A 19,382-nucleotide genomic window follows, 5' to 3' on the forward strand; every position below is an offset into this window, starting at 1 on the left:
TGGTGATGAATGCAAATGACCTGCCATGTGTAAGGTCTCTGACCCCGATCAAAAAGAGCACCATTGTACCTTGAAATGAACATAATGAAAAAAGTTACTATTGTTAGCAGTTGTTCAAATTCTGTCAGTGCCATGATGTTTAAAATATTTTAAAGCTTCGAAATGTGAATTAAAATAAATTTTATAAAAAAAATCCAAAAATAGTAAATTTTTGGTCACCCGACCCATCCAGTTTTGACCGTCTCGAAAAACTGCACCCGTACCCCAAATTTGTAAAAATGCATTTTCGAACCCCGGGGACTGCTAAATATGGCAGGTACTTGGACCAGTACGCCTTAGTTAGGGCTTGTTATAGCAATTTTCGGCATCAAATTCCGACTCGTATGACCCGTTTTAGCCTAAAATCAATTTTTCCCAAAATTGTCCGGGGAGGCACCGAGGGCCCGAGGCTGTGTGGGAGCAGGTTCCAAGCCACTCCAGGTCAGCTTTAGCAGCTAGGGGGCACCTTTTGTCCTTATGGGAGTCTTGGGAGAGTTTCCACGCTTGCAACTAAGTGTGAGAGCCAGTTAACCAAGCCAACTAGACACTTGTTGGACAGGCAACTGGACTTGCCATGCTTAATTGGAGTAGCTCCCAGATGCAAATAGCAAGCAGGTTCGATTTTTAGCTTGAGGAGGCCTATTTAAAGGTGTGCTCACACACACACACACACACACACACACAGAGACACACACACACACACACACACACACACACACACACACACACACACACACACACACACACACACACACACACACACACACACACACATATACATGCTCTCTCACACACACACACCCAATACACACACACGCACCTACACACACCTTGGGGAGGTGCTGCCGGCACACACACAATTTTTGAAGGAGGAACAAGGAGGGAGGTGCTGCCGAAATTCTCATCTTGAGGATTTATTGGATCAGAAAAATCAGAGGATTCTCAACCCCTAATCAAGGTAATTATGGTTTAATTCCGGCTCTTCTTAATTCTCATCATTATTCTCCCAAATTCTTCGTCTACTATGCCTACTTTTAGCTATAATTCCAAATAGCTGCTCTTTAAGTTTACATAGCTATACTCCATTACATAATCATCATTCAATTAGCTAATTTATGCAGCCATTCATCATTCTTAATCAATGATTAATACATGATTAAGATAGATTCTCTCTCTAGGCAACATAGTTAATAAACTGTCAACAACCGATAATAGTGAAGATTTGATGAAATTCATTCTTTTACCATTCAATAGTATTGTAATTAAATTAGACTCGATCTTCTCCCACATTAAGATGTGATTAAGGCTGAAAATTAAATCGTCATTAGGCCATTAAGAAGAGAATTTTCTATCACACATGCCTGCGGTAATTCGACATCTTCAAATTGCACTAGGAAACTGATTGAGTTTGCCTACTTCATCTCTCTTGTAATTCAATTAGTAAAATTCTGAATTTCTTAATCATCTAAGCCAAGTGATTAACTTTAGAGGAACATAGGACAAGTAAAGAATTACCCATAAAATTGCTAGGTCTCGAAAGAAAAATCTAATCTCTTGCATAAGGAGGATTCTTTAATGATTTTAATCTGCCAATTGGTTTGTTATGATGCTCTCGGACTTTAGTTTTTTTCTTCAAGTTTATCATTTAAAGTAGTGAGTAAAATGGCCCCGGTTAAGAAAACTCGCTTCGGTGGTGCCCACGACCCCGCGAGGCGGGAACGAGCAGTGTAAACGGAAAGGAAAAAGCTCCCATGGATGAACAAACACCGGCCATCTCACGGGCCATTGACGAAGAAATGGAAGAGATAGGTCATAATTTCATTCAAGTTGTTTAATTTATCATTGCACACGTTTAGCTAGGAATGAACATATCCCCAAACATGTTGGAGAAATCCGACGGAAACCTCGGCATTGAATTCATTTGTACATTAAAGTTTAAAGTAGGAAAGAAATGATTGATGGGTATGCTGTTTGCAATAGGAAAGAATGTCTGCTAGGAGAAATTTAGCTCGACATGTTCATTCTATTTCCAATGTTGAATCAGTCATGACCCCCCTACTGATCACAGGGGGCAGAGTTCCTCGTTAAGGGCTCTTGAATCCACGACTTGCTTTCTATGCGGTGGGAATCCACGTCTTGCTTTCTATTCAGTGGGAGTGTCCATGTCGTGCTTTCTATGCGGTGGACATACCTAGTTGTATGGGTAGCTAAGCGACAATGGGAGGAATAAACTCTCGCTGGAGGGGGGATGTTGAATCTCCAGAACATTGGAATTTTAATGAATAAGTTTGAGTAGAATTTTTACTAGAATACTGTCTTGGTGCCGTTTGCAATATTGGTTGAAGGGTTGTCTTAACGAACATTGTGATTCGGAATCTAATCAAGGAATTTTTATGTTGAACAACCATTATGGTAGTAATTAGGACACACAAGGAAGTGTGAGTGTGGGGGTGGAAAGTGGGGGCTTGGCCCGGGGGATTCACTATTAGTAATGGGGGGATATCACCTGCGTGCATCAAAATTAGAGAAACCCCCCTATGCACGGTATCTTACATGCTAACCTACCTCCCTACAAACGCACAAGATACGGACGTTCTCGTAATGAGCCATCCCCCCTCATACGGATTTCGTACGGAATGTAATGACTCACTATTTTATGTATACTAGTAACATAACAATTTTAGAAGCACATGCTTTTGCAAAAATACATGTTGAACTGCAAATGAACAGAAGTGTACATTGTATTGTGTTTTCATTTGCAATAGATGTTAAGAGGAAAAACCATGAAAAACAACAAATATAATGAATACTAAATTAAAATAAACCAATTGTTTCAATGTAATTTGTCAAAAAACGAATAACATTTTGCCTTGTAAACTGATACAAATCTCAATCTCAAAACATATGATACTAGCCACCTACTTAGTAAGCTTCCCACATAAGATTTAAGACACACATATGAAATGGATTGCTCTCTAAATAACAAATAATGCATACTCTTAAACAACCATGAAAAAATTCACTCATCAAATCAAAACACATTACAAAACAACTCGTTAAAAGATTAATCTTTTTGAACAAAAACAATTATATGTGATATGAATGCACGTCTATGCTTAAGCAAAATGCACTTTAAAAAGCATCATTTGTATTTAATTTTGAGGTTATACATAAAATATAAATTTTAAAAATTTCGTCAGAGCCTCGTTTGTAAGGAGACCTCTTTCTCAAAAAAAATAAGTACACCCTTTTCTTGGGCTCCCACATGGGATTTTCATCACATAATTTCTTTTTCCAAAAAAACTTTTCACCTCATCTTGGGCTCCCATGTGGGATTTAAGAATTATCTTACACATTAAAATCAAACACATTTTCAACAGAGTCAAAGTAATCTAACTTCAAAGTGGTATTATGACCTGCATATCATAGTACATAAGAAACCTTCAATCACATAGTCTAATCACACGATTACCAAAAGACCATGTCCACATCGATAAGCGATCATGTACAACACAAACACAAAATGAAAACATAAAAGTATACCTAGATGAATCCAGGATAAGCCCACACTTACAATTGCTTGAAGACCGCACTTACAATTGCTTTTTCAAGCAATTTGGCCATGAGCGTCTCATTTTGCACGATACTTTTTAACTGCTTCTTTGACAATTCACTAATCACCTTGGAGAGAGTTAACCTTAGAGACTGAAGAAATATCTTCTTCTTACCCTCTGCCATAATGACTATATAGATATCCTATTAAAAAAAAGAAGCATTCAAGTCAAACTATATATATATATATATATATATATATATATATATATATATATATATATATATTCGATTCTATTTCAAACTATCACATCAAAGCTCTTGCATTAACCTAATGTGACACATTGATATACCATATTTCACTTTGAAAGCTAAAAGAACTGAAGGTGAAAATCGATAGCTCAAGATGGCACACCCGGTCAAGTCATATGACCATGTGACAAGTTGAGACTACATTTGTAATTATATGTGTGATACATAGACCCAAGGTATGCTAGACGTGTCTTGGCAAGAAACTATAGCTCAAGATAACACACCCACTCAAGCCATATGACTATGTGGGAAATTGAGACTATAGAATTTGTAACTATATGAAAAAAAAACTAACAGTTTTAAAAACTTTAACGCTTTTTATCGTAAAAAGAGGCACAACTACACGTTCAGTAAGAATGGATAGCTCAAGAGACCGGTCAAGCCTTATGCATAGGTAGAAGAACTGAAGGTAAAAAACGATAGCTCAAGATGGCACACCCGGTCAAGCCATATGACCATGTGACAAATTGAGACTATAGAATTTGTAACTACATGGAAAAAAACTAACAGTCTTAAAAACTTTAATGCTTTTTATCATTAAAAGAGGCACAACTACACATTTGGTAAGAATGGATAGCTCAAGAGACCCAGTCAAGCCATATGCATAGGTAAAAGAACTGAAGGTAAAAATCGATAGCTCAAGATGGCACACCCGATCAAGCCATATGACCATGTGACAAATTGAGACTATAGAATTTGTAACTACATGGAAAAAAAACTAACAATTTTAAAAACTTTAACGCTTTTATCGTAAAAAGAGGCACAACTACACATTTGATAAGAATGGATAGCTCAAGAGACCCGATCAAGCCATATGCATAGGTAGAAGAACTGAAGGTAAAAATCGATAGCTAAAGATGGCCCACCCGGTCAAGCCATATGACCATGTGACAAATCGAGACTATAGAATTTGTAACCTGAGGAGAGCTAAACATGCTCATATGATTATCTTAACCATTATATTGTACCTGACCTATGCCCCCTTTCCTAAAACCAGTTATATAATAGTTCTTTGCCTCACCTTTGAAGCACACCTTCCAAGCAAAACTAGCATGCGAATCGAACTCTGGAATTCTCGTAAACAAATCATACTGGCTAACCACTGCATCGAAGCTCCTAGACTGTGAAGGCGCTTTGTTTGTTATAAAAAAAAAAACGTTCATCCTGCGCTATACCTACCGGGCTCTCTGAGCCTGTCGCGCCTAGCCTCACTACTCGCCCTATGCTCAATGGTGACGTATTCTCCTTCCCAACACCTACGATCAGTCTCCACCTTTGCTTTCATTCTCTTTTGCTTAACACCAGCAGGACATCTCCAAGGACCTTGGTACTCACCTGGGAGAGCATTTTCAAAGATTCTAGAGATTTTTTCGATTATCTTGCAGCTAGTACCACCTAATTGATATGTATTCCTAATGGCTTCAAAAAATAAAAACCATTGATTTGCTTAGAGATTCCAATTTTAGATAAGGGGTGGCAAGCGCATACATCTTCATGCATCATGCCGCCATCCTCATCCGTTTCGAGTGCCAACCCAACCTGATCCTAATGAGCTTAGTCTGGCATTTTTATGCGGCGCAAATGGTAGTCATTCATCTTGGCCCATCCCTGGATTGCTATGGCCATCACAAGCACGACCACAAGTCATGCATCACTTCGCTTGCAAGGTGCTGGCCTCCCATTGTGAGCGTGTGTGCCCTGTGAGGTGGTTGGAATCAAGGTCCAATTTTAACAAGGCTGTACAATTGAATAATTGTGGGGGTATATAACCTGCAAGGTTGTTCATGCCTATGTCCAACTTCTGTAGCTTCACCAACATGCCCATCTCTGTTGGTATTGATCCATTTAGCCCATTGTTTTTGGCCTCAAAAACCATTAAGTGGGAGCAATTACCAATATCTGAGGGAATGCCGCCATACAAGTGGTTGTCTGATAAGGAGAGAACCATCAGCTTTTGTAGCATACCCAAGCTAGAGGGAATGGTGCCAATCAGTCTGTTGCTCTGGAAATAAAAAACCTGGCCTGTAGAAAGGCTGCTGAGAGCTGAAGGGACAGAACCTGTGAGAGAGTTACCAGCAAGAGCAAGAACTTGCAAGTTCGGCAAACCGGCAAGCTCGACCAGAGTGGGCCCAGAAAGCTTTTGCCCTCTCAGATCCAGAACTTGCAAGGCCAAGATCTTCCCCAGAGATGAGGGTATCCCACCCGTGAAGTGGTTCCGAGTCAAATTTAGCGACTTGAAGATTGACGAGCTTCACCAACAGATTAGGAAGACTGCCATTGAAAGTATTTAAGGAGAGCACAAGGCTTTTCAGATTGAACCATGCAGATAAGAATTCTGGCATCGGACCAGACAAGTTGTTACGGGTGACATCCAACGATTCTAGAGAACTAATGCTTCCCAGCTCGTCAGGCATTGTGCCCTGTCAGGTGGTTGGAATCTCCTTCAATGGAAGGACCGTGTCTCGGGCTTGATTGGCATTATCGGTACCAGGCAGGCTACCAAAGGGAGGAGGGGGACCTTCCACCTTAGCAGTGAGAGCCTCCTTAGCAAGATGGCAGCAGGGGTGGCGATTGCGAGAAGAAAGAGGAGGGCACAGCGGGAGCACTGACAGGCGGGTTGGGAAGAGCTGTTGGCGCGGATGGGTAGCATAGCGGGCTTGAAGGAGGGCGCCACAGAGGTGGAGACCTTGGCGGTGGAGTTCAAGGCAGGAGTGGTGGGCGACACAATGCCAGCCATGGCTACTGTTGTGCTTGCCATCTCCCCCCCTCTTAGGCTGTTGCAATCGCTCGTCGTCTTCTTCTTCTTCTTCTTCTTCTCTCTCTGTCTCTCTCTCTCTCTCTCTCTATAGATTCGCCCAAGGAATGGGCATTCAGCAATTTACTCCTGAGTCCTGGCTCTAGCTCTAGCCTCTCAGACTCCAGCTCAGTCTTTCTCTCTTCCTTTCCTTGGAAATTGGAAATGAGTAGCACCCCATCCATTCACTCTGTAATGAACTGGGAAGTTCGGGCCCGGGCTTTTGGAAATTGGAACTCAGTTAGGCCCGTGTCACATACGTTCGTCCGTATGTGTGTGAAATTGACATCGCAAAAAGGTATTGGCTACTGTGTGTGTCCGTTGTAATGAATGCCACCCGGCCTAGACCCCTCGGTCATCTTCGTCCAGTAGCGGACATGAAGAGCAAAAAGGGCGTGACCTGTGAAGATAGGCAACAAATTCTTGCGCGTGCCTGGAGAAGCGGAAGTGGAACCGACTGATTTGCTGATGTAAACGTTCGAAAGGAGACAACCTCCGTTGTGTGTGACAGCCAAAGCGCCCAAGCAGGGATTTTTGGGCCCTGTCTGGCGCCTGCGTCTGACAGAGGCCTTACTAGTGCCTAGGGAACAAGTGTCAAAGTCACGAGGCCTACCAAGTTTAAGGTAAACACCAAATGAGCCTGTACAATTGATCTCTATTCAATAGAACTTGCAGTGTTTGGGAAAAATCATTTTTCCAAACACACAAAATTTCTTTCCTTAATTTTTTCAAGAGGAGATTTTAGAAAATTAGGTTTTTTCTTGGATTTTTACACTATTTTTCTCTATTTTGAGGCGGAATTTCTCCTTTTCCCCTTGCCCTTAACCGGACTTTTTGAAATTGAAAACGGCATGATATTAAGCTAACACACATCTTTCCCGAACATTGAATGGAAGAGCAAGTATATTTGCGAATACAACAGCCATAACTGATCTCTATTAGTATGGGTATTCAAGTATGTCGTATGTGTGGTCAATTTTGAAAGTGGTTTATTGATGGGTGTCTAAGCAAATGCCACCAAATGGAAAAGGGGAAGGCTTCATGGAGATAGCGGGGAGCCAGTCAAGTGGACAAAGGGAGAAGAAGACACGTGGACATGAGCCAGGTAGGGAGCAGGCAGATAGGAGTCTCAGACGATTCTGTCTCTCTCTCCTTCCTTTCAAAGCACGCATGGAATCTCTCTCTCTCTCTCTCTCTCTCTCTCTCTCTCTCTCTCTTCTCCCCCCCCCCCCTTCATTTTGTTCCCCTTGCGACGATTGCAGATAAGGCCTGCAAGAGTTGGGAGTGAAGTGAGGCTGTTTGTGGCACGTGATACAGGCAAAAGGAGCTCTCTCTTGCATTCGATGCAGGCACGATCATGTCGCACCTCTTCCAAGGTTGCCTAGGCCCCTCCCTCCCTCCCCACTATTCCCAGTAGTTGGTCGCAGACGATGTGCGCTCCTTGCCGCACTGTCAAAGCAAGGGACTTGCCTAACACTGTGTGCGAGCCACAGATGGCTCCAAGCACACAACTAGCTTAACTAGTAAGCTCAAAAGAGGGCAATGGTGTGTCACTCACCGCTCTATGCTCCTGCCGTGGAGGATTCCTCGCCGCGAAGAAGAAAGAGACGCCACTACGTCGCGCTCAACTGCTTCACCGCCGTCGTGCCGCCGCAATGCTCGATCGCACTCTCTCTCTCTCTCTCTCTCTATCTCTCTCTCTCTCTCACACACATACACACACACACACAAGGAGGTGAAGAAGAAGAAGATGGAGATGGAGATGGAGCAAGAGCACTCTTCTATTGCACAAATGAGAGAATGAGTGAATTTTAGGTTTAGTTGGCTTTTATATGAGCTCACCCCATTCACACTTGGGCGCCCATGCTTAGCCAACTAATCCCTTGAATGTCCCAGTTAGAGTGCGTCTCTCATCGGCGATCACTCTTACCCTTTTTCTATTGGACCGACAAGCCCGGTACCTGACTCTACCAAATAAATAATACAATGTCCACCGTAGGTTACAACATCCGTCTCGTAGGTGATAGGGTGTCCGTGAGCCGTGAGGGTTAACATGCCCCCCTTCCTGATGTAGATTCCGTCCTCGGAAGCTATTGAGTTGAAGCTCGTTGGTCGAGGTGGAAGAGCATTTGAGATGAATGTCCTTAGCCTTCATTAGTCACTGCAAAATCAAACAACATTGCACAATAATTGCATTTTCATAAGCGATTAAAAAGCATATGCAATTTTAGGTAGACAATTGATTGGTAACAGAATTTTATACAATTTGTCAGCAATAAGCATTAAATTGCAATGTAATCAAATGCATAAACAGATGTAAAGGTAAAAAATTAAACAAGTCTGGGGTCGCTAATTTAACGGTCGAAAGGCACTAGAGATTGACTATTAATGTAAGCTTGTTAATTTTCTCTGGTTAATTAAGTTGTTTAATCGTGAGAGCCAAGTATTTCATGTTCGAGGGCTGACTAGAGGCTATACCTAGACGACCTTGTAGTTAAGCTACGATAAAAGGAATTTCTCATGAAATCATTGCGTGACTGATTACCTTTTCTTTGACCCCCCAAAGTGTTTTCACAGTGATTCAATTTGATCTGTGTGCTTATTTTGTATGCCTTGGGTTTTTTGCTTTTCAAGAAAAAGCGCCCATACTGGGAACCTCTAGGGCTCTAGTACCATAGGCAATACATGTGAGTGAAGTACCAAATCAAGCTGAGATTTCCCTTCTAGCTTAAAATTTTACATTGTGGCACTTTGATATTTTTTTGTGTTGTTTGTTTTCATCATTTTAATTTTGTAGCTTTGGGGGGTCATATAACTCTGATACACCTCCCCAGGCTCATCACACTAGTAAACTCCCTTTATAATACTTAAGCTAAAGGTCAATAGGGTCAAGCCCACTAGAAAGCCCTAGTACATTTCACACAATGCTGCCTAAATCGGATTAAGAACCTAAGTAACCATTGATTATTAGGAAGGCATTCCCCATGGTATTAAGAGAAGATCTCTAACACCTAACTTGGTCAAACTAGCTTAGTCGGACTGGTTGATTTTTAAACCTAGACAAGTGATTATGACAAAAAATTACATTGAATTAAATGTTTGTTACTAAGAAAATGTGATGGATATTATCCTACCAATCACAATCAAAGCAGACAATCATACATGCAAAAAAGATAAGGGGCAATGCTAATGGACAAGAAACACCTGTTTGTGTCGATGGTCGCACTTGATTTGAAGAGTGAGTCGAGATAAAGATTTCATGAAGGTCCAAATCCTATCAATAGCAACATGCTCCTATGCACACTAGGAAACAAAAGGAATACCTCCAGGTGGCACATTAGTGGGAAAAGGTACCAACACTTATTGAACACAACAAAAAACATAAGGAACCCTAACCTAATTATTTGCACTCCCCTAGAGAGTCAAGGGAATAGGATATTGTAGAGGTTGGGGGGAAACCCTAAGGCTAAACCCCTATCCTCGTCGTCGAGATAAACAAAGTCATCATCCATGAGACCATATGTGCCATCCGTGTAGTCCTGTAAATTTTCTTCTTCATCATAGGTGCCCATGTTTACTAAGAAGGTCACTAGACGCCTATAGTCATCTTGGTCAAAAGGGTAGGCTTGTGCAATGGGAGAAACGCTCTCTACTAAGTATGGATCAGACGTGGTCAAGAGACGTATCAGCCATTCTAACTCCTCAAAATTTCTCTCACATGCTAGCGTACCTATCAAATCCCATTCACATGCAAGCACTGGAAAGACCATGTGAAATATTTGTGAAAAGTAACGAGGGTACCTCTCTCACCCAAGGCAGGAGTGGATGACTCTAGCGTACTAGCCATATCTGTACACGCAAATAGATGATGGTTAGAGTGCAAATATTACAAGGGTCGTGTTCTTGTGCATAATTTGTTTTTATGATTTTGTGTTATGGCTCTTGCTCTTTTACTTTTTTATCTTGTTTTGTGAGTATAAGGCTTTATATATACATTCCCTAAGATTGGAGATTAAGAGGTCAGGGAGAAAGGTTGAGAGGGAAGCAAGTGAATAATGGATGTCCACAAACACTCCCCCCTTCCTTGGGTAGATCATATCATTTGAAATGATGTCGTCACCCTTTGAAACCAGTTGTTCCAAGTTGTTATAGGTGAAGATTTTTGCCAGTAGTTTTCTATTACCTTAGGTGCCTCGTCGAGTTGCAAGGGTGATAAGGTACTCTCCCAGGATCGAACTTGAAGTGGTTCATCAGGTGATTCTTGAACACTGGAAGGTGTGGATTCCTTTGTAGCTTCATGGAGGTCCACTATTGTAGGTGGAGGTTGTGTAGAAGCTTTTACTTCTATGGATGTATTACATGAGGAGCTAGAAGCTTCATGGAACTCCCCCCTTCCTGAGATAGGTGGAATAAATTGGTTTTGCCTTGGAGCCCAAACTAGCTCTGGACTAGGTGTGTAGCATTCTGTGATCTTTCCCTTCCCAAGGTCTGCCATTGGCTTTAGCGTTACACTGTTTGACTCATTTGGGTTTGTTGTCAATAGGGAAGGACACATTTTACGTTTAGGTACCCAGATTTGCTCATTTCCATCATAGTAGCCTTGGGCTTCTAATAGTCGTTTTGGAATCCATCGTGATTTGGTCTTGACTCTCCTAGAGCGCGCTCTTGGTTTTCCAGGGGAGTTTTTTCTTGGAATGGATGGGAGGGTTGAGGTAGTTGGAAGTAAGGCCTTGGGGACCCATTGATATGTACTCTTAGGTCGTGCAGGTTGAGTACTTGCAATATTATTGCTTGTTGCAACTACAAGTGTTGAAGTGCTAGGTTCATGGGTAGCCGGCAAAGACGAGTTAACCACCTTGGCTTGTGAATGTTGGCTATCCTTCAACTTTGCTAGAGTTTGCAACGTAGGTGACTTTGCTTGAATGATAGGGGTAAGAGTCGGTGGTCGCGTCGTGACACTACCAGTATCCCAATCAATAGTGCATTTGGTTGCCAACATCCACGTGCGTCCCAGGTTTACGTTGCTTTCCATAGCTCCCGCGGGCATGACTAGAAACCTCTGCACTATGCTTTTATTGTCATAGAAAACAGGGGCTAAAGGACTCCAAGAATAGCAGTTTTCTTTTTATTAATGCCCTTGACTTGCATCGTACTCGGGGATAGGGTCGGTTTCCCTAATTGACACCAAACTCCATAGGATAACAAATTGTGTTTAGCTCCCGTATCTAATAAGGCATTGTATAGTACTTTTCCATCGGGGCTATTTAGCTCAATTGGGTATCGTAGGGGTGGCTCAGATTCTAATGAGTCGTCATCTGTGTCCTCGAAAAATGCTTGCATGATTCCTAGATTAGCCTCTCGTTGGCGTCTAAGACGTTGTTGTCGTTCTCGAGCCTCAACTCTTGCTTGGATTTTTTAAAGCTCTGCTTGTTCCTTGGCAGCCTTCTTTTGATGGATGGCTTGCAACTCTTCCTCGCTTAGAGGATCATAATATCTTTTGCATTTACTCCCATTAAAGAATCCAATGGTTTCAACTCCATCTAGAGTCTCCACACGAATGGTACCTTGCGGGGTAATTTCACACACTCGATATGGTCCCTTACTAGCGTATTTCAATTTCTTCTTTTCATTACGTACCCCATACATAAGAAATTTATCACCAACCTTGATGTCTTTATCCTTTAAATGGATATCAAACCACTTCTTTCTCCTATCCTTCTCCACTAGAGCATTTCGCACAGCTATTTGCCTCTCTTCATCTAGCCTTTCCAGGATATATAATCGCTCCACTAAGGGGTTACCATCCCAACCTTCTTGAGAAGCTACTCGAAGACTAGGAATGACAAACTCCCATGGCATAACTGCTTCTTGGCCATACACCATCTTAAACGGTGTGCAATTAATAGGAACTTTATACGTAGTACGATAAGCCCATAAAGATGATGTAAGCTTTAGGTCCCAATCAGTGTGATGAGCCTCAACTGTCTTTGTCAAAATGGAGATGAGAGTTTTGTTGGTACTCTCAGCTTGGACATTTGTTTGGGGATAATAGGGTGTAGACTTGTGGTGAGATATCATGAAGTTTGATGTGAGTTCTTTTATTACTTCATTTATAAAATGAGCTCCATTGTCACTCACAAGTTCAAAGGGGCATCCAAAATGTGTGATAATGTTCTCAAAGAGGAACTTAGCTGTTGTTTTTGCATCCACCTTTCGTGTTGCTTTTGCTTCAGCCCATTTGGTTACATAGTCGGTAGCCCCAATGATATATCGTGATTGCGTGTTTCGTGCAACCGGACTAATCGGTCCTACAAAGTCTAAGCCCCACTTTTCAAATGGTTGGGTTACCTTGATGGGATGTAGAGGCATCCTATCACTTCTTTGTGGCTTCTTGAAGCGTTGGCATTCATCACATCCCTTTGCAAAAAGTGATGCATCCTTAAACAGAGTGGGCCACCAATAGCCTGACTGTAAAATCTTTCGGGCAGTCAACTTTCCTGAAAAGTGACCACCAGCTACGCCCATGTGTGCCTCTTGTAGAATATATAAATACTCATGCTCGCGGGCACAACGTCTAAGAACATCATCTTTTCCTCTCTTATAGAGAGTTCCCGCCAGTAAGCAATAGGGTTCGCATTCCTTGATTAATTTTCGAGCTATATCTTTTCGCAGCTCTTTGGGTGGAAAACCATTAACTAAGAAGTTAACAATCTTTTCACTCCATTCAGGCATTGTCTCAACAATGAACAAAGGAGTATTAGGCAATTCATCATCAACCCCCGTAGGAGCTTCGCCATTAGGGATACGAGATAAATGATCCGCCATGAGATGTTTCCTCCTAGGCCTTACAAGGTGAAGTCAAACTCAAGAAGAATTAACAACCATCGTGTAATTCGACCTGTGGAACACGTCTTGTTTACCAAATATAGCAATGCTTGATGATCAACATAAAACACAAACTTGGTAGCAAGAAGGTAATAGCGAAATTTCTTTATGGGGTAAATCATAGCTAGACCTTCGCGCTCTGTAGTAGTGTAGTTCATCTCGGCATCATTTAATTGGCGACTTGCAAAGCTAATAGGGTAGTCCAATTTATGTTCTCCTGGTTGAGTTAGAACACACCCAATAGCAAAATTTGATGCATCAATATGCACATGAAAAGGTACATTCCAATCAGGTGTTCGCAGGATTGGAGCACTTGTTAGGGCCTTCTTTAATAACTCATAAGATTGATGACATTCTTCCGTCCAGTGAAACTCGATAAGAAGCTTGTACAATGGACGCGCTATCTCGGAAAAGTTTAAAATAAACCTTCGATAATAACCAACATAGCCCATAAATCTTTGAACTCCTTTATAGTTAGTAGGTGGTGGCAAATCGGCAATGGCTTTAATCTTACTCTCATCTGTGGATATCCCGTTCTTGGACACTATATGCCATAGAATGACTCCATGCTTAACCCAAAATTGGCATTTGAAAGGGTTCAATGAGATGCGATAAAATCTGCACCTTTCAAATATTTTTCGTAGATATAACAAATGCTTCTCCCAAGAAGAATAAACACAAAGGTCGTCTAGGAAAGCTTCACAAAACTCCCTTAGAAATTCTTTAAACGCAGTGTTTATTAATCGTTGGAATGTAGCAGGGGCATTTGTTAAGCCAAAAGCCATAGCACGAAATGCAAACACTCCAAACTCTGTGATAAAAGCAGTTTTAGCTTGGTCCTCTAATGCAATTGTGATTTGATTGTAACCAGAGTACCCATCTAAAAAGCTATAAGCTTCCTTGCCCGCAACTCTTTCAAGCACATGTTCTGAATATGGCAAGGGATAATGATCTCTCCTAGAAGCTGCATTAACTTTCTTGAGGTCCACGCACACTCTTAGTTTCCCATTCTTTTTTGGCACAATGACTATTGGAGAAACCCATTTTGAGTGCTCAATAGGGTATATGAATCCACATTGGATAAGTTTTTCAATCTCCTCTTGTACAATTTTGGCGTACTTAGGATTCATTGGATAGGGTCATTGCTGGACGGATTTAGCAATGTTGATCATGGGAATTGTATGTTGCACCACAGAAGGTGGAACACCCTTCATGTCATGATATGTCCAAGCAAAGATATCCTTGTATTCCTTGAGGAGCTCCTTAAGTACAGCCTCTTCAGTTTCGGTAAGGTCTTGAGCAATAAAGACTGGTTTAGACTCCTCACCTGGTTCTACTAGTTCTATCTCTTTAACTACCGCTGGACCATCAAAGACTCCACTGCTTCCATTGGTAGGTATTCGTTGGGCTTTGGCATACACAACCTTTCGCTCCCCCGTGGTATAAGATTTAAAATGCTCAGGAGCCGTAAGTAAGTCAGCAGGCTCTTGTCCTGACGGAGACCTTTCTTTTAGTTCTGCCTCCTTTTCTTGTTGTGCTAACTCTCGATTTTGACGTCTTCTTATAGTTCGACTCAATTTCGGCTCTGTAACCTCCAATTGAGCGAGGTTAATGGGTCGCGGGCTGCACCACATGACACTCTGGAGATGTTCACCCCAATTGTCTACTAGCTTTCGATGAGCATCACATGCCCCTAGATAGCTAAGCCATTCTGCAGTAGATCTTTCCTTGTTTATCCTAGCTCTCACATTTGCTCGATATCGTCGTCTCTTATATGACCTTTGTTTCTTGTTAAGGTTTTGATTTTGGTAAATGTTTGAACTCGACTCGCCTGATAGGTCTTCGCTTGTATCTTCTTCACTCTCATATAAATTACCATAGATGGTCGTACTAGGCCTTGAGTGTTCAGTTTCTATACTTGGTTCACTCGATGTTTCTTCATGTTCTGAATCCATTTCTCCCTGAGATTCCGTTTCTGATGTGTATTGGCTTGAAGCCTTTGAGGAATCATCGGTTTCACTCTCAGATAGGTGTGCCTCTTTCTTATCATCGGATGTTACATGTGCTACACCTAACATGTTTACTGGTGCAATGTGTGATATCTCTTCCCCATTTGGTGTTACCCAAGTTGTTCCTCTAGCTCCCCATGTATCTATAGTTGCCACTAGGTGTACCCAATCGACATTGTCTGACTCAGCCATTCCGGGTAGGATATCCATATAAGGAGAGTTCTCCCCAATATCCGTGTCTTCGTTACACGTGTAACAATATTGTAATGGAGCTGAGTGAATTGTTGTGTCTGATCAATTATCAATGATGAATTTATTTCCTAGAGGATGCGTTCGACCACTTAAAAGATCAACTCGAATGACAAAGTCTTGGAACTGTAAGTAGACGTGGTTTTTGGACCAGTCATGCACCATTTTTTCTTCCCTCATGAATGGACGCCCTAAGATCATCTCAAATGACATAGGATGCTTGGAAAAATCCATAACAATGAAAGTCTGCCTTACCTTGTGTCCCAAGACCTTGATTCTGAGATCCTTTAGCATTCCAATAGGCGTAACAATAGATCCATTAGCCATTTTTACCACTACACTTGTGGCTTCAAGGTGAGGTCGCCCCATAGACTCCCAACAACTCTTTGTCACCATGCTGACTCCCGCACCACCGTCAAGGACCCCCTTTACAGTTAATCCTTTAGTAGTGATTGGTAGAGTAGAATTAGATTCATCACCTTCAAAGTATTGCCCCAACTTGTTAACGGGTACTTCAATTACAGATTAATGTCCCACTAGGTCAGATGGTGGTGCTAAATGTTCCTCATCATTCATTACCGAGTCAGGTTTGTTCATATGTGCAAACTATGGTAATCCGGCCTGTAATTCTCCATTGAGGAAGGCTCGAAGAGTTGAGACTAGCTCGGGGTATTTATATAGTTTGGACATGATGGTGGTTCTAACTTCTAAAGACATGAAATCCATCAATTTGGCAACATTTAATGGCATCTTGTGGGACGTAGGAACCTGACAAGAGAATGGTGAAGATGGAATCTCCACTTCCTCAAGGGGGTCGGGCATTCCCTCACCAAACATTCTCTCTAGTAGGAAAGGTGTGCGTCCACTTTCAGATGTCCTACCCTCACCCTCTTCCCGAATGATACTAGGTATAGCTAACGGCCTGTAGTTCTTGTGAGGTTGAACTTGTGTGGGAAACACTGTGTCCGACATCTGGATATGTTTGGGTTCAGGTTCTAATGTTCGTTGAGTTTCTTCCACCAAACCCCTCAGTTGTTGAACTCGTTCAATTTCCATTGTTGGGTTTGGATAGGTTCCAATCTTTCTCTTGCAATCCTCATTTTTTGTCTCTCGTGGCTTATCTTGGGGGTTCGCAACTGGGTGGTTTAACTTTGAATACTCTTTCGGTGTTCGTCGTAATTCCCTCTCGTGATCCTCCTCACTGGCTTTTTCCTTTGTAGTAACAGTTTTGGTTTCCGTGGTCTCTATCAAATCTGAATCATCCTCAGGGTCATTCATATACACGGGATCCTCTCCTATCCCTATGTTAGTCTTTGAACTAGATTTTGAGCTAGAAGCATTAAGGGATTTCTTTCTTCGTGTTTTCTTCTTTCTCGCTCGGCCAATGGATGTAGCATCTCTCTCTTCGAGGATGTAATTTTGCTTTTGGAGCATCGACCATGTGAGTGCATTCACTGGTGCTATGTTTATAGTTGGTGGTGTCCCATCAACAATCTGTATTAAGTTCAATGGTGTGATTTTCGGTGCGTTTGGATTGTTAGGACACTGTGCGATCAAATGATCTATGCCACAACGATTACAAGTGAGTATTGGCATTGCCAATGCACTCCCTTGACTTGTTTGCATTAGTGCAGCATTCTTTTGCATTCTAATGGGGCACTCAGCTACTCGATGTGGTCCACCACATTCATAGCACTAAAGAGGTGGTCTCCTGGCAAAACTATTAATGTTTTGGCCTCTTGCTGCTAGCACAATAGCTTGATATACCAGTTTGATTTGTCCCCAATGGTCTTCCATATAGTACATGGGACACTCCTCAAGCATGTCGACTCCATAGGTGATACTAGAGTCTATGTCCTCTTCGCAATCTACAAAAGTACTAGATGACTCGCAACCTATTTGGTTCATAGGTGTAACTCTTGGATGAGGGGGTTGCGGTCCTAGCACTAGAGGTGGCAACAGTGTGGTTTGGACCACATTTTGGGTTCTAGGGACCATGTGCTGTAATGGCAACTGTTGCTCCATGGGTGTGGTAGGCATCAATGCAGGAACTCGAGGTGAGTCTGCCCAAGCTATAGGCGGTCTATTTTCCATGATGTGTTTAAGCATTAGGCAATCCTTCGCTTGATGGCCATACCTACCACACGCGTTACAAGTCCCGTTAAACTTTACTCTGAAAGTAGGGCATTCACTTGTAGTATGTGGGCCCAAGCAAATTGAGCACCATTCTTGCTCCCTTCTTGGATACATATGAGTGTTTTGTGGAGCACGATTACCCCTAAGGCTTTCTTGGATGGCCTTGGTGAGATCTGCCAAAGTCATCTCAGATATCGTTTGCTCTTTCACAATTGTCTTTATCTTCATTGGCTCATGACTTGACGCTTGCGAGCTACTAGACTTTGGCTCGGCGGACACTCTTTCTCCTGCAATCATTAAATTATCCTCCAATTGGATTGCATTCATGGTGATTGCTTCCCAAGTAGTGATACCTCTAATGACTAGGCCATTATAGATACTTTCATGTCGTAGTCCCCTAATGAATCTATCGAGAAATTGGTTGTTGTTGAATCGCTCGTTTGGATTGCATCAAGAATTCAAATTCTTTAGGCGACTAATGAAGTCTCTCACGGATTCACCTTCTTCTCGTTGGGCTTTCTGGAGCTGAGAGGCTACACCCCAAAGTACTCCCTCTCGTATGTATTCTTTTAAGAACAGTCTCCTAAGAGTAGAGTAGATCGTTTTCTCTTCTACTCTTAAGGTTCTATACCAATCTCCAGCCTTTCCGCTTAGGGTCAAACTCAAAGCTTTACACTTATGTAGCTCATTGTGCTCTTCCAAGGAATCGCACACATGTTCAAAGACTTCCATATGCTTTCTAGCATCTCCGTCTCCACTGAATTTTTGTGTGAGCTTATCTACTTGAACTGCCTTGCTCCTAGGCTCTCTTTCAGGTGCACTACGCATGTTTTCCGCAATAGAGCGACCGATAGTTTGAGCAAATGCTGCCAAATCTCCTATTTGAGCAGGTATAATGGGTGTATGTGCTCGTGGAACCACATGTAAGATGGGAGTTGGCCTTGGCCTTGGCATACGCGCGGCTCTTGGGTCCCATATTTCGTATGTTGGTGTACCAGACGGTGGTCCAAAGTTTACCGGCGTGGCCCTAGGCACAGGGGGTGCCTGATATGGCATGTTATTATTAAATGGCATGTCTCCACTTGTATAAGAGCTTGGATAATGCCATTGTGGATTGTAAGCTCTTGGAATAATCGGAGGTGTAGGAGCTACATGAGGCTGAGGTACGACAGGTGCACACGATTGATACATACATGTAGGTATAGTTGGGGGCACTGTGCTACTAGGCATCGACGCAGTGTTAACAAATGAACTCCATGGTGTACTTCTTGTCATGCTCACCACTGGGATATGCATGGTAGCCGTAGTGTCATTAAGAGAAAGATGAGCTAGATCTGGGAAGGTAAAGCTGCCACTTGTGGGCTCAGATTGTACTGAGGCTCTTGGCGAAACAACATATGGAGGAT

The 19,382-nt window shown here is 42.2% G+C and overlaps 2 pseudogenes; both read right to left on the reverse strand.

Annotated features, from left to right (window-relative positions):
• Positions 1-5,554: 5,554 nt before the first annotated feature.
• On the reverse strand, positions 5,555-6,245 carry LOC147438088 (uncharacterized; annotated as a pseudogene).
• An 81-nt stretch (positions 6,246-6,326) lies between these two features.
• Positions 6,327-6,677, reverse strand: LOC147438089 (oxygen-evolving enhancer protein 3-1, chloroplastic-like; annotated as a pseudogene).
• Positions 6,678-19,382: the final 12,705 nt, after the last annotated feature.

This window comes from Adiantum capillus-veneris, chromosome 17 (assembly GCF_014529385.1).
Source record: "Adiantum capillus-veneris isolate H3 chromosome 17, ASM1452938v2, whole genome shotgun sequence".
Classification (NCBI taxonomy): Eukaryota; Viridiplantae; Streptophyta; class Polypodiopsida; order Polypodiales; family Pteridaceae; genus Adiantum; species Adiantum capillus-veneris.